At 38.0% G+C, this 14,102-nt stretch overlaps 1 non-coding gene across 1 annotated transcript; it reads right to left on the bottom strand.

Annotated features, from left to right (window-relative positions):
• Positions 1-11,181: 11,181 nt before the first annotated feature.
• On the bottom strand, positions 11,182-11,289 carry LOC148563961 (small nucleolar RNA R71). The gene has a single exon (XR_015884275.1). It is a non-coding gene; the product is annotated as a small nucleolar RNA R71 (small nucleolar RNA).
• Positions 11,290-14,102: the final 2,813 nt, after the last annotated feature.

The raw sequence follows: 14,102 nt of genomic DNA, 5'->3' as shown, positions 1-14,102 counted from the left end.
TGTTTGATCATAAGATGACTTGAACTCCATTTGAGTTTTGTAAAACACACAACTAAGGAAAATTGAAATTACTCATATCAGAGATGAGAATTTCTTAGTGAGGCAAAAACTCAAACACCTTGGTTTCACTTTGAAACAGAAAACAAAAATAAAGAAAATGCTTGATCTAGACTTCTCACCCACATAATCATTGTTGATCTAATCAATCCCCGGCAACGGCGCCAAAAACTTGATGAGTATTTTGGAGGAAAAATAATTTTCTCCCAAAACACACAAATCTAACCGGCAAGTGCACCGGGTCGCATCAAGTAATAATAACTCACGGGAGTGAGGTCGATCCCACAGGGATTGATGGATCAAGCAATTTTAGTGGGTGATTAGTTTAGTCAAGCTAACATTGAGTGATTTGAGTGACCATTGAAGCCAACAGAATGTAAATGACAAGGAAAATTAAAGTGAAGAAAGTAAATTGCATTGAAACTTAAAGAGCAAGAAATGTAAATTGCATGAAAGTAAAGGGAATTGGGTGCAGGGAAATTAAATGAAAGCAGTAAATCAAAGCTTAGAACAATTGCAAGAGAAATTAAAGAAAAGTAAATTGCAGAAGCCAAGAGAAGGTGAAGTAGTAAACAGGAATGGAAATTCAATTGTGCAGAGAAAGTAAACAAGAAAATTTTCAAGGTGAGATTGAAACAGAATTTCTTCAATTCTCAACCTAAGATTTAAAACGAAATTGAAAACTAAGAGAGAGCTCTCAAATCCTAATGCTCCCTCGTGGAGCCAGCCTCCTCACAAATATGAAAATGATGCCTTATATAGGCTTTACAAAATGGAAATGAAAATGAAATTAAAAACAAATTACAATTAAATAAAATTCCTATTTTATCTATTTCTTGTGCCTTTGAGTGATGATCATTTGGGCCCTTGCTCTTGATGGAATTGGGTTGATAAAGGCCTTGGTTGATTGCTCTTGGAGTTTGAAGAGGAACCGAATTGAACCGGGTTGAGTTTGCAAAAGTTGGACCAAAAGTTGGAGCTAAAGTTAGGGGTCTAACTTTGGCTCCAACTTTTCATAGCAGCCCACAAAACTTGCTGGTATGAACGTTGGTGCCAACGTTAGGTGTCTAACTTTGACCCTAACGTTGGCCTCCCTCATGCACATTTATGGCGCCAACTTTGTCCTCTTGTCATGTTGCCAATTTTATGCCCAATATAGACTATCATATATGGTTGGAAAGCTCTGAGTGTCCGCTTTCTAACCCACTTGGAATCACTTCAATTGGACATCTACAACTCAAGTTATGATCATTTGAAGAGGGCATGGTCGCTGGCTTTGGTGTGCAGCGTTTGAGGTAACGTTTGCCTCAAACGTTGGCGAAAACGCCAGTTCTGGAGGCTCAAACGTATTGTCCACCCCATACTATTGTACATTGTTGGAAAGCCCTGGATGTCTACTTTCCAATGCCGTTGGGAGCACATTATTTAGAGCTCTACAGCTCGATTTATACTCCGTTGAAGGTGCAGAGGTCAGTTGGCCTCACTGCAGGTTGCCACCATGTTCGTTTATGCACATTGCGGGGCAGTTTTCTCCCTCAATTTTAGTGTCCACCATGCAGTGCCATATATGCTTGGAAAGCTCTTGATCCCTACTTTCCAATGCTTCTTGAATCACCTCATTTGGAGCTCTGTAGCTCAAGTTATTCTTGTTGGAAGTATACCCCTTCAAGCTGTTGTGGTGTGTGGCGCCAACGTTAGCCTCAAAGTTAGGGGGCTAACGTTGGCGCAAACTTTTGCTCCTCCCCTTGTGAATTTCATGTGCCAACGTTAGCCACCAAGTTAGGGGGCTAACGTTGGCGCAAACTTTTGGTGCCCAGGGAGGTTCTCTTCATGCCAACGTTAGCCTCAAAGTTAGGGGGCTAACGTTGGCGCAAACTTTTGGTGCCCAGGGGTGAATTTCATGTGCCAACGTTAGCCTCCAAGTTAGGGGTCTAACTTTGAGGCTAACTTTTCACCCAAAAGATTTTGCTTCCTGGTTCAACTTATTCCATTGTCCTTTCTTTACTCCTAGCCATTCCTTCTTGCTTCACCCTTTCTCCAAGCCTTCTTCACCTATCATTAATCAACCAAACACATCAAAGCTATGCTCAAAATCATGAGATATTCATTCTTTCATAATATGTGACAATTTTAGCATAAAACCTCATGAAATAGCATGAATTCATACATGGTTGATTAAATCAAAGGAAGCATGAAAATCTACCCACTTGGCTTGCTTATGGCTCAAGAAAGTGCATAAAACCTATTGAAAACAAAGGAAAAAGGCATAGAAAAACATGACATGATGACATGTCATCAGCACCCATTCCACGTTAGAGGTCACGTTAGTGGGACTAACGTGACTGCTAATGTGGTTCTTCTTTGCTTCCTTTGTCCTGAAATCAAGCAACAAAGTGCATCAAAGTTCTAGTCCAAGTCATGAGTCATGCATCATCCAATTTATCATATAATTCATGCAAAATCCTCATGAAATCATGTAAAGCGCACAATGTATGCTTGAATGAAGATGTAAGTGAATATCTACCTAAAACTAGCTTATTTTCTAAGAAAATGCATGAAACGACCCTAAAAACAGTAAAGAAAAGGTAAGTGAAACTGGCCAAAATGCCCTGGCATCATTAGTAAGTGTGGTTGTAAATTACCGCACCACCTGACACACCATCAGAGCCATCTGAGGAGGAGGCGGATGATCACGAGGCAGATACCCACCCCCAGAGAGAGGCTGAGCAGGCAGGCACAGAGCAAGCTACATCACAGCAGGAGGCCTCGCATCAGATTCAGGCTGCAGACCCTGAGGTTCCTATTCAGTCAGCACCTCCTCTGCAGTAGGCAGACCCTCAGACCACCACCACACCACAGAGACTCCAGCTACCCACCCTTCCAGTGATGACACCCCTTCACACCCTGCTTGATTGAGCATTAGGGACGATGCTTCATTTTAAGTGTGGGGAGGTCGCCATCTCTGGCGTATTTTTTTGGTGAACCACTACAGACTCTTTTTACTTTATTTTGCTACTTTTTCTGTATTTTTCTCTTTTATTTTTATTTTTATTTTTATTTTCTCAGTACTTATATATTGCTATTTTCATGTATTTTGACTCTATTTCTGCATGTTGCACCTTAGTTCATATTTTAGCAATTTAGTTTAGTTACAATTCTAACTTATTAGTTATAGAAATTGTGGATTGATTAGTATAGTTTACTTTTTTTTAAGCATAAGATAACCTAGTTTAGTTTGAAAATATAAAAAGGAAGTAAACTAGAGACTTGAACATAATAGAAACAACCGACACCTTGTATATATAGCATTCCATGTTAGTTAGTTAACAACATTTCATCAAGGAAAAACACAAACTTTAAAGCCACTCAAAATAAATTTTACATTGAGAATAATGGGAACTCTTGATTTTTACTTGCATGACATATATAACTGATATATGATTTCTGAGTTAGAGAACATACAGCCTGTGAGTTTTGAGCTTAATTGTATGGTTAGATTCAAATCATAATTTTTATTCCTGTGTGTTCCACCCTTCTTATTTATTCTGGTGTTCTTTACTTTGTTTTAATCTATATGTCCGATTATAGAATAGAAATACATACCAAGAGAGTGATTGAGGCCATTGTTTGATTTTAGCTCACTTATCCCAAATTAGCCTACCTTTTTCATCACCCTTGTTAGCCCCCTTGAGCCTTTAAATCCCCTCTTATTCTACAAACCACATTACTAGCCTTAAAGACCTCATGACTTTTGTATGCCTATATTCTATAATTATTGATTGGTTAGATGAAGAACAAAGTTATAGAAAGTAAGGATAAAAAGAAGAATAGAGTGATTAACCCAATAAACACTGAGTGACTAGAGAGTAAACACAAAATCCAGTGAGGGTTCAATAGCTCATTAACATATATCTCTGCTTGAATTATTAATCGTCTTGCAAGTTTAAAAAATATTTTTTTTCCCATCTCAATTGTAAAAGTGCTTTATCATTATCTGAGGTCTGGCTATATATATGATTCCTTGAGAAATGTGAATTAATTCAACTACATGTGAGCTTTATATACAAGTGAATAAAAATAATTAGAATTGCATGATGCATTTAGGTAGTTGCATTTAGAATAGATTGCATTGCATGAGATTCCACCACTTCAACCTTACCTTACTCCTTATCTTGGATTTAGCATGAGGACATGCTATTGTTTAAGTGTGGGGAGGTTGATAAACCCATACTTTATGATATATTTTGTGCTCAAATTGAGTGATTTATTCAATCTTTCACCCACTTATTCATATTAATTGCATGGTTTTACTTTCCCTTCCTTATTATGTGATGTATGTGAAAAACATGTTCCCTATGCTTTAAAAGTAATTATTTTAATTTCCCTTTATTACCATTCGATGCCGTGATTCGTGTATTGAGTAATTTTAGATCTTCTAAGGCAGGAATGACTTAAAGGATAGAAAAGAAACATACAAAATTGGAAGGAAAGCATAAAACGGAGTTTTTGAAGAAACAGGCAGCGACGCGATCGCATGGACAACACAGCCGCATGCCAGCGCGAATTAACAGCGACGCGACCGCGTGCTTGACGCGATCGCGCGCCTTAAGCGAAATGCATATGACGCGGACGCATGACTGACGCGACCGCGCGACAAGGAAAACTCCAATTGACGCGACCGCGTGACCTACGCGGCCGTCTGACAGAGGCCACGCACCAGAAATTACAAAAAATGCTCCCAGCGATTTCTGAAGCCCTTTTTGGCCCAAATCCAAGTCCAGAAGGCACAGATCAGAGGTTATGAAGTGGGAGAATGCATCCATTCAGAAGGGAGTCTCCAATTAGTTAGTATTCATGATTTAGATGCAGTTTTGAGGGAGAGGCTCTCTCCTCTCTCTTTTAGGATTTAGATTTAGGATTTTATTCGCTTTCAGGATTATCTCTTTCTATCAGGTTCAACATTCCTTTTTATTTATCTTTTCAATCTAATTTATGAATTCTTCTATGTTACATATTACTCTTTTGAATTAATGTTATTTGAGGTATTTCAGTTTACAATTGTTTCTTTTATTTATATCGTTGTTGCTTTCCATCTGAAGACATTTTTATTCCGGTAGATTTACTTTTCCCTTTTGGTCTTGGTTAAGAAATCAGTAACTCAGGAGTTATCAAACTCAAATATGATTGATAATTGTTATCTTTGCTAATTGAATTGAACTTTAACAATCCCAATCTTTCCTTAGGGATTAACTAGGATTTGAGGATCTAACTAATTAGTCACTTGACTTTCCTTCACTTTAAGTAAAGACTAACTGAGTGGGATTAAGATTCAACTTTCATCATCATTGATAAAGGTAACTTGGATAGGACTTCTAATTTCTCATACCTTGCCAAAAGTTTATCTTACAGTTATTTATTTATTTTATAGTATTTTACTTAAATCAATTGCAATTTAAATTACTTGTTCCTCATCTTAAAAACCCCAATTTACAATCTTCATAACCAATAATAAGAACATACTTCCCTGCCGTTCCTTGAGAAGACGACCCGAGGTTTAAATACTTCGGTTATCAATCTATTTAGGGGTTTGTTACTTGTGACAACCAAAACGTTTGTAAGAAAGGTTGATTGCTTGGTTTAGTAACTATACTTGCAACGAGAGTTTACTATAACTTCTAAACCATCAATCTTCCAGCTCTTTCAACCATCCACGCACACGCGTCACTCACGCGTACGCGTGGATTGGAAGTTTTCCCCCTCCATACATTCACCCGAGAGTTGTGCCTGAAGCGTGCCAACTTTGTGCCCAAGGCACGCGCACGCGTGGATTGCCCTGTTTCACCCACCTTCTTTTTTTTCTCTTCTTTCCATTTCTTTCCTTCTTCCCTTCTCTTTCCACCCCTCAATCATCATCCAACACTACCAAACACCATCCATAATCACTTCTTTTAGTTAGTTAGTTAATTGTTTAATTAGTACATTTTCATTTTGTTTTCTATTTTTCTTTAAAAGTGTTGGATTATTAATATTGTTTACTATTTCTTGCTACTGATTATTGATGAGATGTTATTTTAACATCATTATTTTTAATTTTTATTGTTGGATTTAATTGTTGAGGTTATATTTTGTCACTTGGTTTTGAGTCTTCATGTTTAACATTTGTGAGCACCAAGTGAATGTTACATTGCCTTTAAGCTTCTTAACTCTTTTGAATTGCATGTTTTGGCCACCATGCATTCATCATCTATTGTTAGGCAATTGTATATTATCATTGCATTTTTTAGGTGATTCTTGTTTATGGTTTACCCTTATTCACATCACTTATTTCATGCATTGAGATTGTAGAATTGTGAAATTGGATCGAAAGCTTACCTAGTGACATATTTTTGAGCTTTGTAAAGCTTTGTGGGCCATGCTTGCTATGTGATTGATTTTCACTTCAATCTTTTTTTCCTAAGTTCCATAGCATCTATGTGTTTCACCTCTATATCACTTAGGTGTTGCAACAACTTCAATATGTGTCATTGATTGTTGTGTGAGTTTCATATACCATTTTGTTCACTAAGTCTACCTACACATCAATCAATGTCCATGCATTATTCAATTTCACAATTGCTTGATTAATTACTTGAATGATTTCATGCCTCTTCACTACTTGTGTGGTTGACTTAACCTACAAGTCTTTTGAAGTATTTCAAGAACACTAAAATGAGTGAAATGTGTGTCTTCTTTTGTATAATTGTGACATGGTTTCTAAATACTAGAGTGTGAGTTCTAAACCACATGCAAGTTAGGATTCACATACTAAATTTTCATTAATGTCACACTAATTCACTCACTCAAGTCTAGTGATTTACCTCATTCCAATAATCCATGCTTCCTTGCTTGTGCATTTACTTGTTGATGAGCGGATAATTTATACGCTTTTTGACATTGTTTTTAGTATGTTTTTAGTAGGATCTAGTTACTTTTAGGGATGTTTTCATTAGTTTTTATGTTAAATTCACATTTCTGGACTTTACTATGAGTTTGTGTGTTTTTCTGTGATTTCAGGTATTTTCTGGCTGAAATTGAGGGACTGGAGCAAAAATCAGATTCAGAGGTTGAAGAAGGACTGCTGATGCTGTTGGATTCTGACCTCCCTGCACTCAAAATGGATTTTCTGGAGCTACAAAACTCAAAACGGCGTGCTTCCAATTGCGTTGGAAAGTAGACATCTAGGGATTTCCAGCAATATATAATAGTCCATACTTTGGCCAATAATAGATGACGTAAACTGGCGTTCAACGCCAGCTTTCTGCCCAAATCTAGGGTCCAGCGCCAGAAAAGGAGCCAAAACCAGAGTTGAACGCCCAAACTGGCACAAAAGCTGGCGTTCAACTCCAGAAAGGACCTCTACACGTGCAACACTCAAGCCCAGCCCAAGCACACACCAAGTGGGCCCCGGAAGTGGATTTATGCATCAATTACTTACTTCTGTAAACCCTAGTAGCTAGTTTATTATAAATAGGACCTTTTACTATTGTATTAGACCATCTGGGAACGCATTGTTCTTAGACCATGGGGGCTGGCCACACGGCCATGCCTGGACCTTCACTTATGTATTTTCAATGGTAGAGTTTCTACACTCCATAGATTAAGGTGTGGAGCTCTGCTGTTCCTCAAAGATTAATGCAAAGTACTACTGTTTTCTATTCAATTCATCTTATTTCGCTTCTAAGATATCCATTCGCACCCAAGAACGTGATGAAGGTGATGATTATGTGTGACGCTCATCACCATTCTCCCCTATGAACACGTGCCTGACAAACACTTCCGTTCTACATGCAACAAGCTAGAATGAATATCTCTTAGATCTCTTAATTGGAATCTTCGTGGCGTAAGCTAGAATGATGGCGGCATTCAAGAGAATCCGGAAAGTCTAAACCTTGTCTGTGGTATTCCGAGTAGGATTCAATGATTGAATGACTGTGACGAGTTTCAAACTCGCGATTGCTGGGCGTTAGTGACAGACGCAAAAGGAGGGTGAATCCTATTCCAGCATGATCGAGAACCGACAGATGATTAGCCGTGCTGTGACAGAGCATGTGAGCATATTTTTCACTGAGAGGAGGGGATGTAGCCACTGACAACGGTGATGCCCTTGCATAAAGCCAGCCATGGAAAGGAGTAAGACTGATTGGATGAAGATAGCAGGAAAGCAGAGGTTCAGAGGAACAAAAGCATCTCCATTCGCTTATCTGAAACTCTCTCCAATGAATTACATAAGTATTTCTATCCCTATTTTATTAATTAATATTACAAAACACCATTATCAATTTATATCTGCCTGACTGAGATTTACAAGGTGACCATAGCTTGCTTCATACCAACAATCTCTGTGGGATTCGACCCTTAGTCACGTAAGGTATTACTTGGACGACCCAGTGCACTTGCTGGTTAGTTGTATCGAAGTTGTGAACCATGGTATTGGCACCATGTTCTTGGCGCCATTGCCAGGGAAAGAAAGAGCCATGAATTTTACATAATTAAAGCGTAATCACGATTACGCGTACCAAGTTGCTCACGTTGCCAGGGATTGTTCGAGCCTGGACATCACAATTTCGTGCACCAAGTTTTTGGCGCCGTTGCCGGGGACTTAATTGTTCCTGTTTGGCGCCAAGAATCGTCTGAGATCCCAATCCCGGCAACAACACCATGTTTTTGGCGCCGTTGCCAGGGATTGTTCGAGTTTGGACAACTAACGGTTCATCTTGTTGCTCAGATTAGGTAATTTTCTTTTTATTTTATTTTCAAAAATTTTTCCTAACTATTTCTAAAATTTTCTCATCTGTTTTCGAAAAAAAAATAATATAAAAATGTTTTCAAAAATTTTATTCAAAATTTTTAAGAATGAATTCTAGTGTTTCATGAAGCATGTTGAAGCCTGGCTGGCTGTAAAGCCATGTCTAATTCCTTTGGGAATGAGTATGTCAGGCGTGTCATGTCTGAATTACATGCTGAAGCTTGGCTGGCCATTGGCCATGTCTAGTGTTTTGGACCGGAGCTTTCATTGAAAGCTTGGCTGGCTAGTGAGCCATGTCTAATTCCTGGACTGAAGCTTTAGACTAAGAATGCAAGATTCCTGGAATTCATGTTAAAAATTTTGGAATCCTTAATTTTTCTTTTTCATATAATTTTCAAAAAAATCCAAAAAAATTAGAAAATCATAAAAATCAAAAATATTTTTCTGTTTCTTGTTTGAGTCTTGAGTCATGTTATAAGTTTGGTGTCAATTGCATGTGCATCCTGCATTTTTCAAAAATTCTCATGCATTCATAGTGTTCTTCATGATCTTCAAGTTGTTCTTGGTAAGTCTTCTTGTTTGATCTTGATGTTTTCATGTTTTGTGTCTTTTCTTGTTTTACATGTGCATTTTTCGTTTCTTAGAGTCTAAACATGAAAGATTTCTAAGTTTGGTGTCTTACATGTTTTCTTTGCATCAAAAATTTTTCAAAAATATGTTCTTGATGTTCATCTTGACATTCAAAGTGTTCTTGGTGTTCATCTTGACATTCATATCATTCATGCATGCATTCATTGTTTTGATTCAAAATTTTCATGCATTGGGTCTTTTTGTTGTTTTTCTCTCTCATCATAAAAATTCAAAAATCAAAAAAATATCTTTCCCTTTTTCTCTCATCAAATTCGAAAATTTGGATTGACTTTTTCAAAAATTTTTAAATAAAATTGTTTCTCATGAGTCAAATCAAATTTTCAATTTGAAAATCTTATCTTTTTCAAAATCTTTTTCAAAAATCAAATCTTTTTCAAAATTCTTAGTTATTTTCGAAAATTCCAAAATTATTTTTCAAAAATATTTTTCTTATTTTTATACCAAATTTTCGAAAATAACATAATCAATTAATGTTTTGATTCAAAAATTTGAAGTTTGTTACTTGCTTGTTAAGAAAGATTCAAACTTTAAGTTCTAGAATCATATCTTGTGATTTCTTATGAATCAAGTCATTAATTGTGATTTTCAAAAATCAAATCTTTTTCAAAAACTAATTTCTATCATATCTTTTCAAAAATATCTTCTTATCTTACCTTTTTCAAAAATTTGATTTCAAAATATCCTTTCTAACCTCCTAACTTCTTATCTTTTCAAAATTTGTTTCAACTAACTAACTAACTTTTTGTTTGTTTCTTAACTTTTTCAAAACTACCTAACTAACTCTCTCTCTCTCATTTTCGAAAATATCTTCCCCCTTTTTCAAAATTTCTTTTTAATTTATTAATTATTTTAATTTTTAAATCTTAATTTTCGAAAATTACTAACATTTTTCAAAAACTATTTTCAAAAATCACTAACTCTTTTTCAAAAATTATTTTCGAAAATTCCCTCTCTCCCATCTTATTCTATTTATTCATTCATATCCTAACATCTCATCTCACATCTCTGCCATCCTCACAGTTGTGTTTCTTCCATTACGTCACATTCTTTATCTCCCTCTTTTCTTCTACTCACACAGGGATCCCTATACTGTGGTATAAAGGATCCATATTATTATTATTATTATTATTTTTCTGTGCCTTCTTCTTTGTCATATGAGCAGGAGCAAGGATAAGAACATTCTTGTGGAAGCAGATCCAGAATCTGAAAGGACTCTGAAGAGAAAATTAAGAGAAGCTAAATTACAACAATCCAGAGATAACCTTTCAGAAATTTTCGAACAGGAAAAGGAGATGGCAGCCGAAAATAATAATAATGTAAGGGAGATGCTTGGTGACTTTACTGCACCTAATTCTAATTTACATGGAAGAAGCATCTCCGTTCTTGCCATTGGAGCAAACAACTTTGAGCTGAAACCTCAATTAGTTTCTCTGATGCAGCAGAACTGCAAGTTTCATGGACTTCCATCTGAAGATCCTTTTCAGTTCTTAACTGAATTCTTGCAGATATGTGATACTGTTAAGACTAATGGAGTAGATCCTGAAGTCTACAGGCTCATGCTTTTCCCTTTTGCTGTAAGAGACAGAGCTAGATTATGATTGGATTCTCAACCCAAAGACAGCCTGAACTCTTGGGATAAGCTGGTCACGGCTTTCTTAGCCAAGTACTTTCCCCCTCAAAAGCTGAGCAAGCTTAGAGCTGATGTTCAAACCTTCAAACAGAAAGAAGGTGAATCCCTCTATGAAGCTTGGGAAAAATACAAAAAGTTGACCAAAAAGTGTCCTTCTGACATGCTTTCAGAATGGACCATCCTGGATATATTCTATGATGGTTTATCTGAGTTATCAAAGATGTCACTGGACACTTCTGCAGGTGGATCCATTCACGTAAAGAAAACACCTGCAGAAGCTCAAGAACTCATTGACATGGTTGCTAATAACCAGTTCATGTACACTTCTGAAAGGAATCCTGTGAATAATGGGACGCCTATGAAGAAGGGAGTTCTTGAGATTGATACTCTGAATGCCATATTGGCTCAGAACAAAATATTAACTCAGCAAGTCAATATGATTTCTCAGAGTCTGAATGGAATGCAAGCTACATCCAACAGTACTCAAGAGGCTTCTTATGAAGAAGAAGCTTATGATCCTGAGGACCCTGCAATAGCAGAGGTGAATTACTTAGGTGGACCTTATGGAAACACCTATAACTCATCATGGAGAAATCATCCAAATTTCTCATCGAAGGATCAAAAGCCTCAACAAGGCTTTAATAATGGTGGAAGAAACAGGTTTAACAATAATAAACCTTTTCCATCATCCACTCAGCAACAGATAGAGAACTCTGAACAAAATGCTTCTAATTTAGCAAATCTAGTCTCTGATCTATCTAAGGCCACTGTGAGTTTCATGAATGAAACAAGGTCTTCCATTAGAAATCTGGAAGCGCAAGTAGGCCAGCTGAGTAAAAGGATCACTGAAATCCCTCCTAGTACTCTCCCAAGCAATACAGAAGAGAATCCAAAAGGAGAGTGCAAGGCCATTGACATAAGCACCATGGCCGAACCTGTAAGGGAAGGAGAGGACGTGAATCCTAAGGAGGAAGACCTCCTGGGACGTCCAGTGGTCCATAAGGAGCTTCCCTCTGAGGAACCCAAGGACTCTGAGGCTCATCTAGAGACCATAGAGATCCCATTAAACCTCCTTATGCCCTTCATGAGCTCTGATGAGTATTCCTCTTCTGAAGAGAATGAGGATGTTACTGAAGAGCAAACTGCCAAGTTTCTTGGTGCAATCATGAAGCTGAATGCCAAATTATTTGGCATTGATACTTGGGAAGTTGAACCTCCCTTGTTCATCAATGAACTAAGTGATCTGGATCAACTGACATTGCCTCAGAAGAGACAGGATCCTGGAAAGTTCATAATACCTTGTACTATAGGCACCATGATCTTTAAGGCTATGTGTGACCTTGGTAAAGGGATAAACCTCATGCCCCTCTCTGTAATAGAAAAACTGAGAATTTATGGGGTGCAAGCTGCTAAAATCTCATTAGAGATGGCAGACAGTTCAAGAAAACAGGCTTATGGACAAGTAGAGGACGTGTTAGTAAAGGTTGAAGGCCTTTACATCCCTGCTGATTTCATAGTCCTGGATACTGGAAAGGAAGAGGATGAATCCATTATCCTAGGAAGACCTTTCCTGGCCACAGCAAGAGCTGTGATTGATATTGACAGAGGTGAACTAGTCCTTCAATGGAATGAGGACTCCCTTGTGTTTAAAACTCAAGGATCTCCCTCTGCAACCATGGAGAGGAAGCAGAAAAAGCTTCTCTCAAAGCAGAGTCAACCAGAGCCCCCACAGTCAAACTCTAAGTTTGGTGTTGGGAGGCCACAACCAAACTCTAAGTTTGGTGTTGAACTCCCATATCCAAACTCTAAGTTTGGTGTTGGAGAGTTTCAACAATGCTCTGAACATCTGTGAGGCTCCATGAGAGCCCACTGTCAAGCTATTGACATTAAAGAAGCGCTTGTTGGGAGGCAACCCAATTTTTATGTATCTAACTATATTTTTCTTAATTATATGTCTTTATAAAATCATGATCATGTGGAGTCACAAAATAAATATAAAAATTGAAAACGGAATCAAAAACAGCAGAAGAAAAATCACACCCTGGAGGAGCATCTGTCTGGCGTTCAGCGCCAGAACAGAGCATGGTGCTGGTGCTGAACACCCAAAATGGGCAGCTTCTGGGCGCTGAATGCCAGAACAGGCATGGTTCTGGCGTTCAACGCCAGAAATGGCACACAAATGGGCATTGAACGCCCAAAATGGCCACCAACCTGGCGCTGAACGCCCAGAGTTGGGTACAAAGGCATTTTTACATGCCTAATGGGTGCAGGGATGTAAATCCTTGAACACCTCAGGATCTGTGGACCCCACAGGATCCCCACCTACCTCCACTCACTTCTTCTCACCACTCTCTTTCACACAACCCCATAAACACTCTTCCCCATAAACCTACCTCATAAACTCCACCTACCTTCAAAATTCAAAACCAATTTCCCACCCAAACCCACCCATATGGCCGAACCTTAACCCCCCTCCCTTCCCTATATAAAGACCTCCATTCTTCATCAAATTCACACAACACACACCTCTACTCCCTTCTTGGCCGAAACCACATCTCCCTCTCCCTCTCCATATTTCTTCTTCTTCTTCTTCTATTCTTTTGTTTATTGCTCGAGGAAGAGCAATATTCTAAGTTTGGTGTGGTAAAAGCATAAGATTTTTGTTCTTCCATTACCATTGATGGCACCTAAGACCGGAGAATCCTCTAGAAAAGGGAAAGGGAAGATAAAAGCTTCCACATCCGAGTCATGGGAGATGGAAAGGTTCATCTCCAAAGCCCATCAAGACCACTTCTATGATGTTGTGGCCAAGAAGAAGGTGATCCCCGAGGTCCCTTTCAAACTCAAAAGAAATGAGTATCCGGAGATCCGACATGAAATTCAAAGAAGAGGTTGGGAAGTTCTAACAAATCCCATCCAACAAGTCGGCATCCTAATGGTTCAAGAGTTCTATGCTAATGCATGGATCACCAAGAACCA

This window comes from Arachis ipaensis, chromosome B5, assembly GCF_059453495.1.
Source record: "Arachis ipaensis isolate K30076 ecotype BB chromosome B5, ASM5945349v1, whole genome shotgun sequence".
Classification (NCBI taxonomy): Eukaryota; Viridiplantae; Streptophyta; class Magnoliopsida; order Fabales; family Fabaceae; genus Arachis; species Arachis ipaensis.
The sequence above is the reverse complement of the archived record's forward strand: the minus strand, read 5'-3'. Positions and strand labels throughout refer to the sequence as shown.